Here is a 24,685-nt window from a genome sequence, read left to right as displayed (position 1 = left end):
TGCAAAACTAATATGGAAATATAACGATTGATAGAAGTCTATCACTGAAAACTGAAAATATTTTCTCAACATTGAAACTAATATCAATGTTTTGATAATAATTATTTGAAGTGAATCATTTAACCATATAGTGCTGTCTTTAGAAGGCTTTTGTCTTTCAAACACATTCAAATGTACAAATTAATTTCATATTTACTTGCAATGCAGAGATTCCCCAACTTTTTTATCAGCTGAACCTCTTTGAAAATATTAATTTAAAGTACACCCCTGATATTTTAAGATAAGAAGTGAGGTCAATAAAACAAAATGGCTCTCTGATGTCGGTTAATGGAACCATGACATGCAGGTAAACACATTTTAAAAAGTGTTTTATTTTGATCGTTTTTCGTTAAACTCACAAACCCCATTGCAAGTTCCATCAAAAACCTCAGTCTGGCATAATGCAATATTTAATGCACACCATGTTGTTAATAACCATCACGGTTGAGTGGCTGCAATAAAGTGCACGGCAATCTGATAATATAAAAACTTTATTAAATCTAACAGGTAACGGGAGATCACTGAGGGAAACAAGATAACAGACGATACCGGACAAAGAATTAAGGAAACGTATCACTGTAAAAAAATATTGATGGTTTAACTTAAAAGAGTAAGTAACCTGGTTGCCTTAAAATTTTAAGTTCATTGAACTGGAAAAAGTGAGATAATACAATGAAGGAGATTAATTTAACCATCAGAAACTCAAAATTATATGCTATCTCAACTAAATAAATTATTTAAGTTGATTTGACAAAGTAAACAATGTTGTGATTACACTGTAAAAAATATATTGTTGGTTTAACTTAAAAAAGTAAGTAACCTGGGTTGCCTCAAAATTTTAAGTTGATTGAACTGGAAAAAGTGAGTTAATACAATGAAGTAGATCGATTTAACCATCAGAAACTCAAAATAATAAGTTATCTCACAACTAAATAAATTATTATAAAGTTGATTTGACAAAAGAAAATATGTTGTGATAACAAATCTTGAAAATATTTAAATACACAGGGATATGGAATTAACTACAACTAAACAGGTGACACAACTAACTAGAACACGAGCAAATGAGCACATGGAGGAGCCCGGTCTCATGAAAGTTCGTATCTATAGCACGAATGTCATTTCTTGTGCCATTTATACGCCAAAATGGTACGCATTTTTCGTGTGCATATGATATCACAAACACAAACTCCCCACTCCCCTCCCCCCCTAAACCCACCCAAGGGGTTTTCAGTGCGCAGAAAAAAACTTTTTTGGCGTAAAAATGCCACGAGAAATGACATTCGTGGTATAGATACGCACTTTCATGAGACTGTGTTGCATGGAGAATTACACCAAAACACAAAGAAACTAAACCAAACTGTGACAACAACAACAACAAAAAAAAAAGAATTATTTAATAATATAAAGAATATTTTTATCATATTCAAATCAATGTGAATAACAACTTAGGTCAAAAGTAATCCAAAAGTAATCAATATATGTAATGGATTACATTACTAATTTGTAAGTAATTAATGCAGCACTGTACACACACACACACACAGTGAATTAGAATGATTTATGGAGGATCATGTGACACTGAAGAGTAATGATGCTGAAAATTCAGCTTTGCCATCACAGGAATAAATTACATTTTAAAAAAATATATTCAAATGGAAACACATATTAGCACAGCCTTGGTAAGCATTAGAGGCTGTTTATGGCCATGTAGTTCAGTATGTTTCTTTTATCAGTGTCATTTGTATTCTTAAATTCATATCTAAGTAATGCCTGACAGCTCAAAGCTATGATGTGATGACCTCCAGCAACTAAACCAGACCTCAACTTACTGATAACCGCTATAGTCACCATCATAAGACATACCAGATCACACACATGTGACAAATCTAAACGAAAGAGATCACAACCACAAATGCCCAATGGCAAGTATTGATGCCTTTATCATTTAATGCTATTCCCAATGAGTACGAGTCAAACAAATCCGACCCCGTTTTCCTCTCCACCACACCATTATTGACAGAAACTCAATGGTTTGTTACACTAAATTCCACATCAGCTAGCACAGCTAGGCTATGCACATATTTATAAAGCAATATCACATCATTCATTATGCTGTACTGTAAGCAGAAAAGGCTCCTGCTGCTACTCATCCACATCTACACTATTCAATAATGCCGCTCATCAGGAGCACCTTCTGAGGGAAATATGATATGAGCTTAGCCAGAGATGAATCGATCAAACCTTAATGAACACCTGGGTGGACCTCATTTATACAGAGAATAAGCGAGAGAGTAAGAGAGAGAGAGATAGATGTTTGGACTTACATCCATGCATATTCTGAGTACCTGCATAAAGAATGACTAAAGAACCACATTTCCATTTCTTGAAGGAAATAACGGCGCTTGCGAGGAAGTAAACATTAGCAGCTAAAGGCAGTCGGGTCAAAGGCCACGAATCCAAAGACCAATGCCAGTGCTTAAAGCTCTATTGGTGCAAGTCAATAGATTTAAAAAACTCATTTTTGGGTTGTTAAAAAGCCAAAAGTGTTTACAAAAGAACACAAATACCTAAAACACAAGGCTGAAATGATTTACATAACACCAGATTGCGATTAGGAGAAATATGAGAGATTTCAACCCTGTGTTTCTTACACTCTCAGAAAAAAAGGTACAAAAGTTGTCACTGGGGCTGTATCTTTTCAAAAGGTTTTGTCCATTTCATGAGCTAATAAGTACATTTTAGGTGTTAATATGTACATTTTGGGTGTTAATATGAACATTTAAAGTGTTAATATTAAGAGTTAATATGTACATTTTAATTGCTAATATGTACATTTTAGCTGCTAATATGTCCATTTCAGGAGCTAATATAATGCGTCAATTTCATGAGCTAATGTCCATTTCAGTTACATTTGAGGTACTAATATGTACATTTTAAGTGTTAATATGTATATTTTAGGTGTTAATATGTACATTTTAGGTGCTATTATGTCAATTTCATGAGCTAATATGTCCTTTTTAGGTGGTAATATGTCCATTTTAGGTGCTAATTTGTACCACTAAGGTACCAGTATGCAGCCTTTGGGTACAAAAGGGTACCTTTTGAAAAGGTACAGCCCCAGTGACAGCTTTTGTACCTTTTTTTTTTTCTGAGAGTGTAGCAAGCACTGTATTAATAATAGAAAATGTGCAATTAGAAGCAAATGAAAACAGGCTCATCTAAGAACTTCAGGAAATGAAGTTTCAGATGAAACAGAGAACTTAAGGATGAAACAGAAGAAAGCCTTTGTACCCACTGAAGACTAACTAGATAAATGATTCATGAATACGCAGCTTTCTGGAAAACTTATCTGGTCCAGTAATGTCGCACAATGATTGTTAAACTGTATGATTAACTGATGTATGTGCTAGTTTTGTGTCTCTCATACAACCTACCGTCTCTTTCTTCTCTCTTAATAAAATCATTTTGACTTGAATCAATATTTCATGCCCATTTATTTATTTATCAGCTAAGTAGCGGTGTAATAAGTTGGATAATGCACATCAGGCCATTATCTCAAAACAAAACCCTTTAGGATGAAACAGGATTCATCTCAACACCCATTGGGTTATTTTTTTTGTGATAATGGGCGACTGGCTACATTATTAAACCAAATGATATTTGTTATAAATTATGAATATTATATTGTTTGTTTGCAATATATTTTTTTTTAAATGTAATTTATTCTTGTGATGATCAAGCCGAATTTTCCATGGTCATTATTACTCCAGTCTACTGTACATAATAATAATATTAAATGAGTAGTTCACTTTAAAAAAAAAAAAAAAAAAAAAAAAAAAACTTTTGCTGATAATTTACTCACCCCCATGTCACCCGAGATGTCCATGTCATTCTTTCTTCAGTCGAAAAGAAATTAAAGTTTTTGATGAAAACATTCCAGGATTTTTCTCCATATAATGGACTTCAATGGGAACCAAACGGTTCAAGGTCCAAAAGACGGTTTTAGTGCAAACTGCAAACTGTTCAAAGGGCTTTAAATGATTCCAGACGATGAATAAGGGTCTTATCAAGCGAAACGATCGCTCATTTAAAAAAAAAAAAATTGAACCAAATTACTCGGAAAAATATTTGTTAATTTTGATAAACAACTTTGAACAGGAAAGTCACGAACGTGCATCACAGAACAGAGTAAGGCGACCTTGAGCTTATAAAACGTATTTATTTATTTCGTTTTTTTTTTTTTTTTTTTAAACGAGCGATAATTTCGCTTTATAAGACCCTTATTCATCGTCTGAAATCGTTTAAAGCCCTTTGAACGTTTTTTTGGACCTTGAACCTTTGGTTCCCATTGAAGTTCATTATATGGAGAAAAATCCTGGAATGTTTTCATCAAAAACCTTCATTTCTTTTCGACTGAAGAAAGAATGACATGGATATCTTGGATGACATGGGGGTGAGTAAATTATCAGCAAAAGTTTAAAAAAAAAAAAAAGTGAACTACTCTTTTAACATTATAAATGTTAATGAAACATTTTACAGATGCCAAACCTTTGACTGGAATATACTGCATATATACTTGCATATTTAAGGATGTAATGGTGGTATGAGCGACAATCTTGTCATCACTTTTCCAAAAATCTTAATTTGTTTGCAATGTTTTTTGCAAACCTTGACTGGACACATGAGGGACCGAGAAGCAAAGAGCTTTCCAGGACAAAGATGAACCTTTGAACATTGTATTTTAACCATCCCGTGGGAAAATACAAGCAGATCCATGATGCAGTGCCTGTCCAAGGACAAGAATAGCGGGCCGACAGCAGAAATAAGCCCTGTAGCAGCAGCAGCAGCAGCACAGAAAGAGTGCCGACAGAGTCAGTCTGCGGCCACACACCTCAGCTAATTCACACACACCTGCTGGTGAGCGCACAGTCGCTGAACATTGATTCTGGCTCCACCTAGTCACCAAAAATTTGCTATACAGTCAACATGAAATTACAACAGTAGCCCGCTGCGCTGTCAAATTAAAACCCCATAAAAGGCAGAGTGCTGTAGCTGACCAGAGCTTCCAGCCGGGTAAAGGCTGTTGCACTGCGGATCTCTGCAAAAAAAGGAAGACATCTGAACTCTCACTGGGACCAACCTGGTTCGGAAATTGTGTCTTTAAAGGCAAAGAATGTGTTAGATGAAACTCTGAAGTTTATGATTGCGTGCTGGCCAATCGGAAGGTCGCTAGGTCAAGTCCTAGTTGGAATCGACATTGAATTATATGTCGGCAGATAGAAAGCTTATCCACTTTTTTATGTAATCCTGTACTATTCAATAACATGATTACACTTTATTTATAAGATGGTACTCCATTTTAGATATTCTTCAGTAACTTTGCAACTTCAGCTAACTCTCATGTCATTTTTATTAGTTTTTTTTATATTTATGAAGACTTCAGATGCAAAAGCCTCTAAGTGCTATTTAAAATTTCCTTCTACAATTTGCATTTTTATGAAGCTTATATATTTAGAGTAATTTCACTTTAATGACAATCAATAGGTAATTTTCATTGCCATTAAAGTGAAATAACTGAACATAAACATAGCTTGATTAAAATGATCACTTTAGAAGAAAATTTCAGATGGCACTTAGAGGCTTTTGGATCTGAAGTCTTCATATATATATATATATATATATATATATATATATATACATACATACATACATACATACATACATGGTACTATGAGATTTACTATATATTCCCATCATATCAAAACAACAAAAATTATATTGCTTTAATATAAAATGATTGCTTTATGCTATAGAGTACAAACATTGTGTTTCTTTCACCTCAGTAATACGAGTTTTCACAACAATATTTTTTGGATTATCTTCTCTTCTCCTTTTATTATAGTCGATACAGATAACACACACACACACACACACACACACACACACACACACACACACACACACACACACACACACACACACACACTCACTCACGGGAAAACACTTAAACATTAGCTGAAAGAAAAGTATGAGGCACTCATGAACAAGAATATAGCATTACTATGACAAAAACACATAGATGCACATCTGTAAATGATCATGAAATCAGTGTGTGCAGTAAAATCCACAACATGCGCTAATGAGCAGAAGGCTTGCTTGTGTGAGTTAATGTGTTATGAGTGTGCGTGTGACGGCTTTGGTTCATACCTGTCCAGTGTTTCTCTCAGGAAACAATTACTGGCCATGTATCTCTCTCACTCACTCACACACATGCACACACTACAGCAGAGGGACAAAGATGTGTGAATAACATAATACACACATACACACGCACACACACACACACACACACACACACTACAGCAGAGGGACAGAGATGTGTGAACAACATATGCACAAACAAATCCATTGTACAAACACTCAAGCATTCCACTCACAGCAACCCAAACCTCAAACATGGGGCAACTATAAACTGCTTAAATCTTCTGGATTCAGTCAGATTGATTGACCTGAATGTGTTTGTGGTCTGCATGTTCCAGCATTTAAAAAAGCAATCAATTTCTAAAAAAAACAGTGTTATGGATAACTAAAACTAAAAGCACAACGCATTCTCACCCCAAGGCGTCACCTTTGACCATGCTTCAATATTTGACGTTTTAGGCGCCCTTTAGCGTCACTTACATGACGTGATCCCACGGCGTCATCTAACTGACGCCAAAGGAAAGCGTCTGTTAGAGGACGCGGTTAGGTTTAGGTGTGGGGTGGGGGTAGGGTACACGCGATCCCAGGGCGTCATCTCACTGACGCTAAAGGGCGCCTAAAGCGTCAGATATTGAAGCATGTCCAAATGCTTCCCAAGGCGTCAGTTAAGTGACGCCTTGGGAGTGAGAATGGGCTGAAAAGCAACATGTTCATTATCCATCCTTGCATCCCAACTGATTGTCTTCTTTAGGATCATGAAGAGTCACATTTTTATTATCTAAATTCAATTTAAGGGTTTTTTTTTTCAATCCCGAGTTGATTCAAAACATGCACTGCAAAAATAAAAATAATGTTATTCACTATTTTCACAATGTGGCATGGACATGGCAGCATAATGAAAGCTAAAAACTAAATAACTGAATGTGTTTGTGGCTTGTCACAATGTTAACAACTAGCATCTAGTTTAAAAATCAGTGTTGTTAACAAAAACTAAAACATGTTCATAATCTGAAATAAAAATCAGGGGAAATTCTTTTGATTAAATAATTTAACAAAAATATAATATAATATATAAATATAATAAAATATAAATATAATATTTTTAATATAAAATGTAAAAAAACAACAACACTTTTAAACACTAAAAATCTACAAGTAACTCAGACTAAAGTATCGACACAACATAAAAAAACGTTCCTTTTGAGGTACATCAATACATTATAAGTTCCCACGAAGAAAAATTGGCAGCGTTGTTGATCCAGAAACATCCTACTTCACAGCCATTGCGTGTTCAAACCCACAAAACCATGACACTTGATATAAAATGCATAGAAATAAATATACAGTACAAACATATTACACACACATGCTATTTTTATAACAGAATCCGTTCCACAACCATACTTGAGCAAATTCCAAAAGTTTATTTTTTTTTTCCCACAAGTGTGACATCAACAGGAACTACATCTTCACATGCATAACACACACACACACACACAAAGGGAGAATAAACAAGTAACAACAGGGGAATAGAGGAAAAACAATGTGATAGAATACAGACTGGGAGTCTTGCCTCCTTATGAAAGAGCTAAACAAACTCCAACCACCTCTGACAGCTTTCCACAACCATTACACAACAAACAAAAAAGATACAAGACTTGTCTCTCTATTTCAACCTAATCCACTCATGCACACACACAGAAACATGCGATGTGCCTCTGACTGTTAGTCTGACCAAAGCAGAGATTGAGGAGAACAGCAGTTCTGTGAGAGATACAGCAGAGTAGAGCAACCGCTGCGCTGCTGTACTGACTCTCAATCTGTTCCATCTGTGCATACATTTACATACAGTAGGAAAGAGAACGTACTGTGATAGTCACCACACACACACACGTTTAATTAGCTACATGGGACGTACAGGTTTTTATAATGTACAAACTGTATATTTTCTCCCCCTATACTTAGCTTACCCCTAAACCTACCAGTCACAGAACTTTCTGCATATACATAAAAAAAAAAAAAACTAAAAAAAAACAACAACCTTTAATTACTTTATTTTTATACCATGTTTACAAAATGGATGTCCCTAAAGATTTTTTTTTGTGAAGATTTTGGTCACTTCTGGATAAAAATTTGTCCCCAAAATATAGTTACTGTAAGTAGGTAGACACATACACACTCAGGGCAGGAGATAAATGCTAACTCATAAACACACATTAATTACAATAGCATTTAGTTTAACATTTACACTTGCCAGATGCTTTCATCCAAAGCAACAGTTCCTTCACAGTGCATTTTATCACGATGGGTTTCCTGGGAATTGAACACGTGGCTTTCGCATTAATAGCACAGTTGTGTTAAAGGAGAATTTATAATTATGCATTTAGCAGACACTTTATTCAGTGGGATTTACACAATTATTTGTGTGTGTGTGTTCCATGGGAATGGAACCTATGACATTGGTGTTGTCAGCATTATTCTCACTATTTTTACTATTCATATACATTTCTGTTAATGTAAATTATGTAAATGCACTTTAAATTAGGGAACAAAAGAAAAGGAAAGAAAAACCTCCTTCCTTGTCCTGTGGTTCTTGTGTACTTTCTACAGTTCTTTCAAAATATTCATTTCAGAGAATCAGTTCAAAACACACATTACTCAATGGGTAGTTCTGGTCCTGGTTGCTAATTGGTCAATATGCTCAACTGCACAATATTCACTAACAATTAATGTTAGCACTGGTAATGTTTACAAGAATTTGCTTTAAGAGGATAACATTTTATAAAATAATAAAATAATGCTGTAATGTGTAGTTCATATTTTTTGTTATATATTAATTAAGTTATTAGTTAATATATATATATATATATATATATATATATATATATATATATATATATATGTATATATATATATATATATATATATATATATGTTATATATATATATATATATATATATATATATATATATATATATATATATATATATATATATATATTACTTTTATAGAAAATAATAAAGCACTTGGGACCACACTGTATTGGGAATATAGAGAAAAACAACAATGGGAGGAAAACAAAATATTTAATTACAGAATTTTAGTTTCTTGAATCTATTGAATCTTTTGAATCTACTCTACTTCTAGACTGAAAAAACAAAAACTAATTTCATACATACATATTAACAAATATTAACAACCCATACACAGATATTAAGGCTTACACTACCATTCAAAATCCTTACACTACCATTTTTTGTAATCATTATTTTGGAAATTAATAAATAAATAAATATTAGTATGATGTTATGAAACTCGCTGTTCAAAGATTTCTGCAAAAAAGCATTACTATTTCAAAATATTAAGCAGCATTTATTTAATAATGTCTTCCACATTAATCAAAAAAAAAAAAAATTCTGGAGCAGCAAATTAGCATAATAGAATGATTTCTGAAGGATCACGTGACACTGAAGAGTAATGATGCTGAAAATTCAGCTTTGCAATCCCAAGAAAAAATGACATTTTAATATATATAAAAAATAGAAAACATTTATTTAAAACTATAATAACATTTCACAAAATTACAGTTCCCTTTCGTGAGGGAACTCCCGCTGCATCGATACTCAATGCTTTGGGGAATGCCTTCGGGATGATGCGTCTGAAGTCTGTAATGGAACTACTCCAATCTTGATTGGCTGGCGTTGCACGTGACGGTGATCCGGAAGCTGTAAAAGGACACCGGAACATAGCCACGTCAGCTTTCCGTCTTCAGCAAGCATTCTGTGTGAATGTATTGTCTTATTTGGTGTTGTATGTCAATCTCAATATATGTGGTGAATATAGAGAAACGACTCAGACGGTGTGCATCCCCTTGCCCATGCTATCTGAGAAGGATGACACACACTCGTTCTGTGTTGTTTGTCTGGGAGTGGAGCATGCACGGGCAAGTGCTCGAGGGCGCTGTCTGCGCAAACTGTTTTCAGTTACCTATGAAAAATCTCCGCTCCCGTTTGAGCCTGTTCGACCAAATAGATCGTTTTTCTCAGCTTGGGATCCCCTATCGCATGATCAGAGTTATACACAGATGCCTCTGTTCTTTTGTTATGTAGAAAAAAACAATGTTCCTGTCTTAAGCCCCTGCTTTGGGACCACCATGTCAGAGAAAAACTTTGACTACAGATGCGTCCCGCACCGGCTGGGGTGCGGTTATGGAGGGTCTAGGCCTTGACTAGGAGGAGTTACATCTATCTAGATATGCATCGAGGGCTAGGAGCTATCGCCCTTTTTTCAATTAGACAGTTGGCTGATGTACGAGGTGCACTCTTTCCTTCACCTCCCATCTAATATGTCTTTACTGTCTGGGGTTCCCATCCATGGGGTCCGTTGAGTCCGTTGACTCCAGACCTCCCCTTCATACACCAAATCGTATGAGAATCTAGGTTGGATCTGCCTTCTCATTCCAATCGTCCGTGAGTGTGCCAGATGCTTCACACCAAGGCGTTTTTCTCTCAGTGTGGCGGCGTGGGTATCGATGCAGCGGGAGTTCCCTTATGAAAGGGAAAGTCTCGGGTTACCATTGTAACCCTCGTTCCCTGAGTGGGGAACGAGGCGTTGTATCCCTCGGCCACACTTTTCGCTCCTGAGAAAGACTTGTTTCGACCCTTCAAGACCCTGTTCCGATGTCCTTTTATAGCTTCCGGATTACGGTCGCATGCAACAACACCAGTGAGGAAAGACAGCACCAATCAAGATTGGAGAAGTTCCATTACAGACTTCAGGAGCATCATGCCAAAGGCATTCCCCAAAGCATCGAGTATTAATGCAGCGTCTCGTTCTCCACTCAGGGAACTAGGGTAACAATATTAACCAGAGACGTTTTACTGTTTTTATTCGAATGCAGCCTTGTTTTGAGCAAACCTATTAAATAAAAAAATTCATTATTTACCCACCCTGGTGTTGTTGTAATGCAGTATGCCTTTCTTTCTTTTATGGAACACAAAAGGAGAATAACAAAAATGTCCTTGTGCTTGTCCATATAATAGCAGTGAATAGTGACCAGCATCAAGCTTTTTAAAAAGATGCAAAAGTATCACAGAATGATCCCATTGTGCCGTTTATTCCAAATATTATGGGTGTATAAAGCCCGTTCTCATCCTTTAGCGTCACAAAGAACGCTATATGACAAAACGGCGCTATACTACGGACATGGCACCCTTTATCGTTAATATTCACGCGAACCCAAGGCGTCATAAATCCTTTAGCGTAATATGAGACTACCCTACCCTACCCCACACCTAAACCTAACCATCACAGCGCGTGTTATGTTCACGATAACGGGTGCGTAGTATAGTGCCGTTTTGTCATATAGCGAATATGACGCTAAAGGATGAGAATGCGTTGGTGTATACGATTGGGTTTATTAAAAAACAAAACAAAATTTTATGTATCATTTAACAAAATTCTTGAATTTGGCCGTTGGTCTCTGCACGGCTGGACAGAATGCACATTATTGAAACTCAATGCTGAAGTTTACTCAGTCTCGCCCAGAAAAAAGCACACAAGTTGTGTGAAAAAAGAATAATTAAAAAAAAAAAAAAACGTATTAACAATTTGTATCAGAAAATGACCCAACTGTTGCAGCTATTTAGAAAGCTAATATCTGACACCTCTGAAATAACTGGAATAGCTAATCCCATTCATTAGAAGAGAGTATCCACATCCTTTTGGCCATTTACTGTATTTTCACTCAGCATCAATACACACACATTCAAAGAGAACAAGAGCTGCTGTTGTAACAGACAGACCAATTTGAGTTCTATTGAGTGAGTGATTCAGCCTGAATGAATCAAGGCAAGTGTCTGTTATTGCATGCATTGTTTTCAGAAAGCTAGCACTAAGACATTTACAGATGAACGCTTTCAAGTCAATCTTACTGTATAACGACAATATCATTTAGACTACACCAATCAACAAACTACAGCCCTCTTTGTGCGTTTACTGTAGCCTGAGGTCGATTTTTTAAGTAAATTAATTTTCCCACATGTCAAATGAAGTTCTGCCCTAAGCTAAAGCAAACGCATGAGTTATTGCCTCGTGCTTGCCAAACAAAAAAACAACACAACGCACCAGAAGCCATTTTGTGAGTGAGATCTCTGTAGGCCAATCAGAGATGACTATCAGTGAAGACTCATGGGTAATGACTGCTGGGGTACTTCCACTTACCCTGTCATTTATTCAGCCTCCGTTTATTTCCCGTCCCTCTGACCACAGACCAAAACCTCTGCAGGGTCTGTGATGCTGGAGAGAGAGAGAGAGCGAAAGGGTGAGAGAGACTGAGAGAGAGAACGAGGGTGTAAATAAACGAGTGGAGCACCTCATATTGCTCATTAGTGGTTAGCCAGAAGTAAGTTGCTGTGTCAGGTTAGGACAGGACTGTCTCATTAGGATACAGAAACATAGCCAGGCCAATGACTGAGAGAGAGCGAGAGAGAAAGAGAGCAAGGACAAACAATTTAAACCTCCCAGAGGGTGTGTGTGTGTGTGTGTGAGAGAGAGAGAGGGAGAGAGGGAGAGGTAACAAGGACACAGAATTTGGGAATGAGACAACAAGAGAGAGAGGCCCTTCACCTTTGTAATTACTATGCCAATAAACAAGTTTTTATTTAGGAGAGACACAAGTGTGTTATGTTTTTGTTGCTGCATATTTGCTTGGGTTAATTATTTGTGTATCTCTTACGGAAAATAAGTTTATTCAAGTGTTTATTAGTATAATTACTTTAAGCTAAAAATAAGAAAGTATACTTTCAGTCTACTTTTTATGTACAGTATAGCCCACTTCTCATGTACTTCTCAGTAATTTACTTTAGATTCCACTTAAGTATACTTGACTTACTTGATGAGGAGGAGGGATGGTCGAGCTAGCCTCCATTTTGTTTGACAACCCTTCGAACGTCAACAAGAAATGATGTCACCCAACACCGCTTGGAGCACCTTTAGTACACTTGGCTTGTAGTTGTGTTTACTCAGTTTTAGATACTGTCTTATAGACCTATATTGTTTGAAAATATAGATTTTTATGAAAACAGATATGTTCCAAATTCTGAGTAAAATTTTACTGTAGGCGAGTTCACTGGTGTACATTGAAATTTATGTCACAGGTGACAATTATGGAGTTGGAACCTTTGCAGTGGAACTTTTAATTCTGGCCGGAGTTTCCTATGGGGAGCTTTTTTCGGTGCGGGACCCGTGAAGACCGCTCAGTATGCACCAGAGAAACGTGGGCGCCGTTATCTTTAGAATATTATCTTTGAACTTCCGGTTTCACGGTCGCTCTGTATATTTCTATGGCATCGCTGTCGAGGAGTAATTAGCTGGTGAAGTGGATTTACTTATTGTAGAGTTAACAAAAGTTATCATGAGCATTGTAATGTTTATCATAAGCATTGTAAAGCAGATGTCTTAACAAATGTCGGCCAGGAATTTTTTTTTACGAGCAGTTCATTCATACCTATGCAAGATCACTGTCAAAATACAGACCGGAAGTCAAAAGACAACGAGCGCAGCACTGAAAAGGGGCGGGGCTAAATAAGGTCTATACCGAGCCATGACAGAGATGATTATGAAAGAGGGGAAACGAGAGGAGAGACGGAAAAGGGAAGAGGGGCTCCGCCGTCAATTTATTCGGGTGGGAGAGAAAGAGAGAGATTTCGGGCAAGGAGAAAGACGGTCTGGATGAGAAAGGGAGAAGCTAAAATGAATTCAGCACCTTGGGTGAGATAAGTGTCGAACTCAAGCCGGATTATGGAATAATTGACGTCCCTTTGAATTGTATGGAATAGCAGGGTGAGTGAAATTTCACTAGAGGACCTGGACTACACTGAGTGAATTGTGCTTCACAGCTGTTTCCCAACAAGACCTCATGCCTACGCATTCTGAGTTGTACCATGAGTGCAGCAGGTGCGATGACTACACAAACTTAGTCCCGGTCACATTGGAAGCTGGGGACTAATTTCAGGTGCTGCGTCATAACATTATGCCTGCTGCACTCATGGTACGGCAATGAAGTTTCCTGATTATTACGCAGGGATGAGAGAATAGTTCCTAGTCATATCAACCTAAAAAATGTAACTTTACATTTACCTTTACTCAACTTTACATTTTCCGTCGGTTTTAATGCACGATGTAACTACAGACGAGTCAAGTTTTAAATAGGATATTTTTAAACAACAAAGGCATTTTTAAATATTTTTTTGGGAGAAATGCTAATGGTTTTGTGCACTTCAATGATGTATGCTAAGCTATGCTAAAAGTGGTACTGCCAGAACCGGAGATCGCTGAATGGATTCAAAAAAGGTAAAACTCAACAGTTTAACTCTGGGGGAGCGTATTTCCAAAAAATAAATAAATAAATAAATAAATAAATAAATAAATAAATATATATATATATATATATATATATATATATATATATATATATATACTTCCTTGGATTGCACCATACTCCAATCCTGTTTTCTCTCTGTGTGCTTTTGTACCTACATACTTCAAAATTCTGTGTACAGTACGTGTGTTTATTGTGGTCTAAATGTCTGAGATAGATAGATAGATAGATAGATAGATAGATAGATAGATAGATAGATAGATAGATAGATAGATAGATAGATAGATAGATAGATAGATAGATAGATAGATAGATAGATAGATAGATAGATAGATAGATAGATAGATAGATAGATAGATAGACAAGACTCAGACTTTTGTACCCACAGTACATCTAGCTGGTGACAGTCACATAACGTGTTACAATATTCTAAGCACCCAAAGTGACGGCAGGCCTCTGATCCGATTTATAGAACTTAATTTGCCATCCGAGGTCAACCTTGTTAGGGGGACTGATTTGACCGTCGCACCAGAAGGCTCGGAATCCTCCTGATAGGCCAGATGCTCTCTCTCTCACCCTCACAATGTCCCTGTAAACCAAACCCTAAGCCCTTTATCTTCACCTCAAAACATTTATACTGACCCATGCCCCTCAGAACAGGATATGAGGGTCATGAGTCTAACAACATCAAAAAACAGAAACGCACCCAAAACAAACAACCATGCAGGAATGTTTTCGGGGTTAAACACAGGTTAAGCTCTATCGCATCTGTGGAGTCCTGTCGATTAGCACACGCAATACCTTCCTGTGTGCAAAACAAAGCATTTACAGTAATACATTTGCAGTGGAAGTTGATCGCTAAGGCATAATTAAGGGTCAGTCTTGTTTAGTACAAAAGTGTGTTAGTTGAGATTATGACATAGAAATTGTCCTTTCAGCATTACAACTAATGAACTTAATCCTGGTATTCTTGGAAGTTAAATGGTTTATTTGTTCATGAAACAAGTTGATGAAAACAAGAAAAAGTGTCTACCCTATCTAACGACCAATTCGTACGAATTCATACGAGTGATTAAAAAGTGTATAATTCGTAGTAATTCGTACGACCTCACTCGTACGAATTCATACGATTTGTCTAAACCCACGTGATGGTTAGGTTTAGGGGAGGGGTCAGGGGTAGGTCATTCGTACGAATTCATACGAATTGGCCAATTCGTAAAATATGTACGATTTAGCAAAAGTGAGGTATGAATTGTTAATTACGAATTAGCCACCTCATAAAATTCGTACGAATTCCTGTGAGATCGGGTTGGAAAGTGTACATCATTTTCCATATAAAGTTATTAAACAATTATACTAATCTAATTTTTTTGGCTGAAGATTCAAACATTTTTGGGTATTTTAAAGAGACAGTATGCCGTTTTTTAGCTTAACTGTAGAGCTTCGGAGTAATTGAAATGGTTATGTGACTTCTTTCGGGTTGAACGGTGGCCGTCTCGCTCCTCGCTCTAGCGTTTTTCGCATCCGTAGCAAACAGTTTGAATGGTGTTTTGACAATTCAGAGCCACCGAATCACAAATACGGTTTAAAAAACAAAAACGCGAAAATTTCAAAGCAATTAGCATCCACAAGTTGCTAAATTATAATTATTTTAGTGGACACCTGCACATCATGTGTGTGCGATTTCATATAAAATCTAGAGCCCTAATTGATTTTTACACACCATTATGATTCAAGGACTCTTATGTTCAGCATTAATTAACTAATAATGTAGCTGACATATACCACAAAGCACGCTAAATGTATCAAAAGGCTGCTGTGATGTGTCATAAGTCTATTTGGGGAGAACCAAATTACGTTGCAATCTGACAACAGATTAATTTAGATGGTCTTCAGAATCTCAGACAGAAGATTAGGTGATTAATTAATTCATTAATCGATGACCTTCATACAAGCAGCCTCATTAGTTATTGCTTATTAAAAATCCTTTTCGATCCAGGAGGTGAGAGATGGATTCTTCTCTCCACACACAGCTCACAACGAAACAGTAAAACTCTGAGAACATATAGGTCCTGATCCGCCGGTCTCACCCTCTCTCTTGGTGGAAGCAAAACGGAATGTCTCATTCCAGCTCTATTAATCTCTGGGATGACTTCCATTTAGCAGGGTTAAGGCAAACTGGCTGCGTCATGAGCACTGGCCTTGCTCGTGCAGTCTGTTCTGTAATAGCTCTCAGATTGATAGATATGATTTAGCATATGATGTGTAGGTGGCCTATTCGCCGGGGCTTCGGGTCAATACTAGAAGCCACATATAAGCAAAGAACATGGGCAATTATGGAACCAGTGAAAGCCGGTAGGAACTGCTGGAGGCAGGCAGTGTTGCTTCTCTTAAATTAATAATGTGAAATTGGTTGTCAGGTAACTTAATAAGAGCCCCGAATGCTTTATAGAAACAACTGTGAGCCAAAGTCGAAAAACTTGGCAGAAGGTCAGCGACGTTTACGATTACGGAGTTGCATTAGGAAGAATAATTAGTACAATTTTGATTCAACCGGGGATGGAAATATGTTAAGATTACAAAAAGCAAAGGAAAGGGGCCGTCATATCTCAACACCCCTGCTTAAAAAAGTGCCTGTAAGAGTTATAGAATAAAACATTGTCATAAATATATCACAATGCAAAATAAAGGGAAAAGAAAGTTAAATAGATCAATCTTACATACAAATGGGTCTGGTCTATAATTTGCGTGCTCATTACGAGTCATTACGTATACATGTACACATTTAAAACTTTGCGCTCTGTAAGATATATATTTTTTAATACTTTTATTCTGCATTAAATTGATCAAAATAAGTGACAGTAAAGATGTTACATTGTTACAATAAATTATATTTCAAATAAATGCTATTCTTTTCAAGCCCTAAAATATAATCCAGAATAATCCCATTTAGTTATCACAGGATTTTTTTAAAAAAATATATATTAAAACAGAAATCAGTCAGTTGAAATTTTGAAAAATGATATTTCACAATATTGTATACAATACTGTACACTGTAAAAACAAATCCGTTAAATTTACGGGAAAACTCCGGCAGCTGTGGTTACCAGAGTTTTCCCGTTAACAGTACGGTAGCAACATTTTAGGTTTTACAGACTTTGACCGTATTTAATTTTACAGCAATAAACCGTATTTCATTATTTGATATAATGTTAATTTACTGACAATTTGAAGTATTAATATCTGTTTTGTTCAATTGCAATACACCGACAGCCATCTATCACAGCAATAATGAGAGTCAAATGACCAATCAAAGCTCATCATTATCAGCTCTTCCACAAGAGAGTTCATACTACTATATAGAAGCTGCACTGTGTCATTCACAAACATTAAACACCATCATGGTAACATGTTGAAATTTTAAAAATGAAATAAGAATTAATTTAACAACGTTAAATGTAACATAAAACCCTAAATGAACATAACTGATAAGTTATGATAAAAAACTACGAAAATTATGAATAAACAGTTAAAATACATTAAATGTGAAGTGTCACGCAGGGAATTGTGGGAAAGTCAATTTAAATTATACAATGACTTCTTTTTCACTTCCAAAAACTGTAGTAAAACTACATTAAATGTACCATTACATATATCACAGTTATTTATCGTATATAGTAAGGAAACTTTCTGTTAACCAATTTACAGTTTTTCACTGTAGCATTTTTACAGTCTTTTACTGTTAAAATCACGATCATTTTTTACAGTGATTTTACTGTGCTCTGTGCTGTATTTCGATCAAATAAAAGCAGATTTGGTGTGCATAAGAGATTTCCTTGTCTTTGGAATGGTATACTGCCTATATTTATAAATGTGTAAATCACATCTAGTTCATTTATTATTATTTATTATATATATATATAAATATTGGAATATGTACACATTAGTATAGAATTCTATTCATGTGCAGTCACAAGTTCATGTACCAGCTTTATTTATTTGACAGTGTTGTATGAGCGTACTGAAGGCTCTGTCCGTGTTGTGGAGATTACTCCTCATCCTACTCAGTGAGGTCAGCATGGCTGATCCTGATGCTGTAAAGCCTGTTGTCCTGAGATGGACCTTTGATACAGACCACAGCAGAGGTAAGACGTCTGATCAGACCATATGCACCATGAAGGTTGCTGGGTTACCAAAAAGAAAACCCAGAACACGTACGGCACACTGCACGTCAGTAGCTGATAATGGACAAGGACATTGTGTAATGGGCCCTGTGATTTACAGTTCAATTTAGGGGCAAAGACAACTTTTGTGGATTGAAGACTTCTGAGGGAATCTTAGACAAAAGTGTGATATGCACTCAAACAGCATATAAGAACATTTTCAGATGTAGGTACTGTAAAGTACTGTAGGCTTTTTTTTTTCTTTTTGCATGGCAAACATTCGAAAACTGACATGACAAAAATAGTTCCAACATCAGGAGAACAAGAACAAGGCAGGTACACGAAGCATGATGATAATGATAATGATTAGATATAATGGCAGATAACAGCAGAACAGAAAGTGGATAATGCACCGATCCATCGTGTGCACACATGGGAAGCTGAGATAAAAGCCTTTCCATTTAGACATCCTAAATCCTGTGCTTCAAAGCCACAAAGAGACCATGTTCATCTCAACTACAAGTTCTAATGAACCAAAATTGCTAAAGATAACAAGTCTTACTGCCAAAAAAAATCTGTTTTTTGTCTTTTTATTTATTTTTATTATTTTCTATTTATTTTAAAAATATAAATATATGTTTTCTTAATCAGTATGTTTGTCTTGTTTTCGTTGAGATACTATATTTTGCAACAAATAATCTGAATGAATTTGCATTTTTGTATTTTCAATTTTCAAGTTTTATTAAATTTTATTCATTCATATTTTAATATCTTTATTTTTAAATATGTCTATAGTTTTCATTAATTGTCATTCAGTTTGAGTTAAATGAAATGAGATTTAGAAAGGTTGCTCTGGCAACTAGCTGAAATAAAAAGTTTACTTTTTTTCAGTAAATGTGTATTTTATTAAATAATTTAATTAATTAATTGTATAGTTTTAGCTAACTATAATAACCCTGGTATAGAATTAAAGGTAGGGTATGCAGTTTTTGGAGAGCTTTGAAATCATGTTTGAAAGCATCCCACTGTCCCTTCAGAGCATCTCCAAAGCCACCTCCTCCAAAACACAAGAACACGTACAGTATAGGGAGCAAGCAAAAGCATCACAAGAGACGGCGTGTCTCAAAGCACACAACATTACAATAATAATGAACATAGAAGAACACTGACCTGTACCACCTGACCGCTGCAGATTCATTTTGGCGTTGATAGTGTTACCATTGAAAGGGATAAATTCAAGTCACGAACCGCTCCAAGTAGAACATCAACAGGTTTCCATCTCTTCTAAATTACAGTTGTTACGGCGTGAACACAGCATATGTGTTTTCCTAAAAAAAATAAATAAATAAATAAATAATACAACAAATAATACGTCAACAAATAATATTGACAGACACTACATTGATTTTTAATAATGCTATTAGTAAATGTTAGAATTGAACCTTATTGTAAAGTGTAAACTAATTTGCTTGTAATGTTTTCTTGTTTTAAGCATAACTAAATTATAAATGGGGAATATATATATATATATATATATATATATATTTACAATTAGGGCTGTTACAATTAATAACAATTGAGCGATTAATCGCATCAAAAATAAAAGTTTGTGTTTACATAATATATGTGGGTGCACTGGCTAATTATTTTGTATATATATACACATACACACACATGTATATTTAAGACTAAAATATTATTTATATATAAAATATTTATAATACAGTGAGCGCCTACATATTAAGGAATCTTAGCATTTGATTGAAATACACAAGGCTCATTTAAGCGGTAGAAAAAAAAAAACAGAATCAGTTTGAAAACAAGGACTACAGATAATAAGCTTTCTGAAAGCACAACTGGACCCAGTGAAATTATCATCGGTCAGCCAAAGTCATCTGAAGTAAAAGTTAATATGTTGTTTATACTGTATATTACAAAAGAAAATTGTGAAAATTGTGTACCTGGAACACTGGATCAAGACTATGCTAACAGCCTTGACCTGCATCACCAAAGCACATCAACAGCTGCTACTATACTTTGCCAAACCACATTTACAAAGAAAAAACAAACAGCACAGAATGAGAGCAGATTCGTTCACACGACATGTGCTCGTGCTCAAAGAATACAGTGCAACAGCTTACAGTCTTTTTTTAAACGATAAAGCAAACAATGCTGATTTACTTGTATAAAGTCTATTTTCTCTGCAAATACTGAAAATGTTTGTATTACAATTGTTTGATTTAATTAACTGGCACACCATATTAATACGTCTCTTCTAGTCTCTTTTCTTCTCTTTTAATCCCTTCAGTTTACTATATTTGCCTATGAAAACTATACAATAATATATTTATTTCAGTTGTCAATGTTTTGACAGTTATACCATCGAAGCCTCAGCAATTGTGAAATAACACTTCTAAAGAATGATTTAAAGTTAGAGAACACTGTGAATCCATTTACAGTATTTCAGAACGAAACGACATCTTAACTTTTACTTCAGTGGACTTCGGCTGACCAATGATAATTTCACTGGGTCCAGTTGTGCTTTCAGAAAGCTGATTCTGAAAACTGATTCTGCTTTTTTCCACCCCTTAAATGAGCTTTGTGCATTTCTATCAAATGCTCCATTGGAGATTCCTTAAAGTGTACGCGCTCACTGTATTATTAATTTTTTTTTTAAGTCTTTGTACATCCATATCACTAGATGATAATTCTAAGACCCTTAACTCAGTTTCACAGTGAGAAAGGTGGTCGGCGATGTTAAATTTTCCCCATGTGTCAAAGTATACAAACAGAAACACACATGATAGCTTGAGCGTGACTTTACAACATTGAATATCAATAGCTATAAACTGAAGGGATCTATGAGAACACAGACAACACGCACTCAAACACGCAGAAAGGCCTCGTCCATGTCACACAGTAATGATAGTTTCTTGAACAAATTAAAACATTTACTCGTGTAAAAGCTCTTTCCTTTTCTGTTTCTATGCGACTCAACCCCAGGGCCCTCTGGAAAGAAACCTGTATTTCTGTCATGTTGCAAGCAATTTTCACAAGAACAAGGAGAGGGGAGCGATGGGATCGAGAGAGAGAAAAACAGAGAAGGAGGTTAAAGGAATCTGTGGAAGCTGCCAGGTTGGAAATTGGCGGAGTGATTTTATTCAGCAAAAGAACAGAACATTTCACCTCTGCATAGCCAATCACTTTATAGAGAGATACGCTACTTTTAAGAGAAATGTCAGATTGCTTTCCAGCTGTACTCTCTCTCTCTCTCCCATTTCTCCCATTGCCTCAGTAAGTACCTCTCAAAATACTCTTTCCACCTCTTCAATCTACCGCATCTCGTTTTCGATATGCTGTGCGTATCTCTCATTGCAGCCCTCTCACTCTCCGTACAACGGTATCCTCTATCCTCCCATAACTTCCATTTTCCATATTTTGCCTATTTCATGTTTTGATTCTGTCTTTGGTTTTTGATTGTTCTTCTAACTAAGGTTGTGTCCGAAATCTCCACTCAAACCACTACTCCCTACCCCCTATGTAGGGGTTAGGGAGAAGAGCACTATATAGTGAGCACACCAGCATAAAAGAAAAACCACTTTCGGACACTACTCGATCGTCTCTCGGCACCGCTGATTACGTCATTGCTGTTACGATCAGCGCAATGCATGATGGTATCTAGGGCTTGGGTTAGTGACCATCGGTTGTACACTACTTTTCAAAATGCATTCTGGGATACATTGAGTGGACTACAGGGTATAATAATCATCACTATACATTCGGAAAGCACTACAAATTGGCGAGCTCACTATGTAGTCTTGACAGTTGGTGATTAATTGTGAAATACCTCACAAACACAGTATTTTTTTTTTTATTATTATTATTTATTTTATTTTTCTTCCTTGTTACTGTATTTTATTTTATTTTATTTTTAAAAGCCTCCCGTGGACAGGTGTTGAAAATTAGCATGTATGCTATAATCACTAAACCAAATGCATATGGTTCGTCCAATGTAACTGTATGTCCATGTCAAATAAAGATATAATAAATAGTCATACAACATGATTCCCAACCCGGGATGCAAAATAGGTTCAATATAATCCTATAAAACATTTATATATTTTAAATTATTTATATACTGTATGCACTACCTGTCACAAGTTTAGAACCATGTAGTTGAATAAAGTCTAATGCTCAAAAATACAGTGAAAATAGTAATATTGTGAAATATTTTATTTATTTAAATATATTTTATAATTTAATTTATTTATGGCAGCCATTATTCCAGTCTTCAGTGTTACATGATCCTTCAGAGATTTGGTGCTCACTTGTTATTGGTGCTCAATTATTAATGTGCTAATTATTAGCAGTGTTTGCTGCTTAATATTTTTGTGAAAACTGTGATACATTTGTTTCAGGACGCTTAAATGAACAACATTCATTTGAGATGGATTTTTTTTTTTGTTGTTGTTGATACATTTAATGTGTCCTTGAATGAACGCATTTTTTTTTGTTTGTTTTTTTTTTTTTTTACCACATTTAGTGTTGATAGCTGGTGCAAAATGAACAATGATGCCAGAAAGCTCCATACATTTGGTCCATGCATATTATGGCTGAATTTAATTATTTTTTAGATACAAATAAGAACATAGGGGTCTAATCTTATTTTACTCAAAAAATCAATACAAAACGTCTGAGGATTCATTCTAAGCCTTAAGCGATGGCTTATGAAGCACCTATAATGACTTTCAACACACACCATTTCAGTTAAAAACCAAGAAGTGTAACCACTCATCACATTTCCCAAACGCAAGACGTTAGATTCAATCCCACAGCTTCATGGGAGCAGCATTCCCCTGTATTGTGCCATGTGCATGTTGCTAAATAAAATAAAAGTAGAAGGCTGTTGTTAATTACTAGTGCTAAGACCATCTCACATAATCTGGGCTTGCAATCCTACAGCACTGTGGGTAATCTTTTTACTTTGACCTGTGTGTTATTATGGTGACAGACTAAGAGAAAACAGGGGCTTTTGTTTTGTAATCTCATTGTTTTTCTACTGTTATTCTGACTCTGTAATGTATCAGTAATCATCTAGCTTTATGCTAGCTCAGTCCTCGCTATTGGAACTCTATCAACTCTCGTCACCACTGTGACCTTTCAACGGCAAGTCAGTGCATTAATATGCTCCACATTTCCTGTTTACTCTGCAGGTATACGTGGAGACGCATAGACAAGATGGACTGATAGAGTAAGTGTTAAGTGAAAACACAGCAAAGATTATAGTATAGTACAATAATATAGAGTATAGATCTTGGTGATATTTCAAATATGCAGCTTACATAATTATTTAGAAAATTAATTATGTAAAAGATCTAGACTTTTTCACTTGAAATATCACATGGTCCTACAGTAAGTAACTCAGGTGCTGTCTATTTCTTCTAATCATCCTTGAGATGGTTCTACACTTTCATTTGAGTCCAGCTTTGTTTGATTATACTGATTGGATTTGATTAGGAAAGCCACACACCTGTCTATACACGACCTTACAGCTCACAGTGCATGTCAGAGCAAATGAGAATCATGAGGTCCAAGGAACTGCCTGAAGAGCTCAGAGACAGAAGTGTGGCAAGACAGATTTGGCCAAGGTTACAAAACAATTTCTGCTGCACTTAAGGTTCCTAAGAGCACAGTGGCCTTCATAATCCTTAAATGGAAGACTTTTGGGATGACCCGAACCCTTCCTAGAGCTGGCCGTCTGGCCAAACTGAGCTATCGGGGGAGAAGAGCCTTGGTGAGAGAGGTAAAGAAGAACCCAAAGATCAGATGCAGTCGGGAGTAGTAAGTTGTAGTAAGTCAACCATCACTGCAACAATCCACCAGTCTTGGCTTTATGGC

At 35.9% G+C, this 24,685-nt stretch overlaps 1 long non-coding RNA gene across 3 annotated transcripts in view; it reads right to left on the bottom strand.

The window, feature by feature from the left end:
- LOC120481160 (uncharacterized) overlaps positions 1-24,685 on the bottom strand; it is a 275,415-nt gene that overhangs the window by 137,646 nt on the left and 113,084 nt on the right. For 2 of the 3 annotated variants that reach the window (XR_016169035.1, XR_005623270.2), the window contains exons 4-5: positions 19,958-20,115; positions 18,374-18,746 (exon numbers count right to left, since the gene is read on the bottom strand). This is a non-coding gene — a long non-coding RNA (uncharacterized LOC120481160). Of the gene's footprint in view, positions 1-18,373; positions 18,747-19,957; positions 20,116-24,685 lie in introns of those variants that run through there. The other variant, XR_016169034.1, reaches the window with a different exon arrangement.

This window comes from Pimephales promelas, chromosome 6 (assembly GCF_988280905.1).
Source record: "Pimephales promelas chromosome 6, fPimPro1.hap1.1, whole genome shotgun sequence".
In the NCBI taxonomy this organism is placed as follows: domain Eukaryota; kingdom Metazoa; phylum Chordata; class Actinopteri; order Cypriniformes; family Leuciscidae; genus Pimephales; species Pimephales promelas.
The sequence above is the reverse complement of the archived record's forward strand: the minus strand, read 5'-3'. Positions and strand labels throughout refer to the sequence as shown.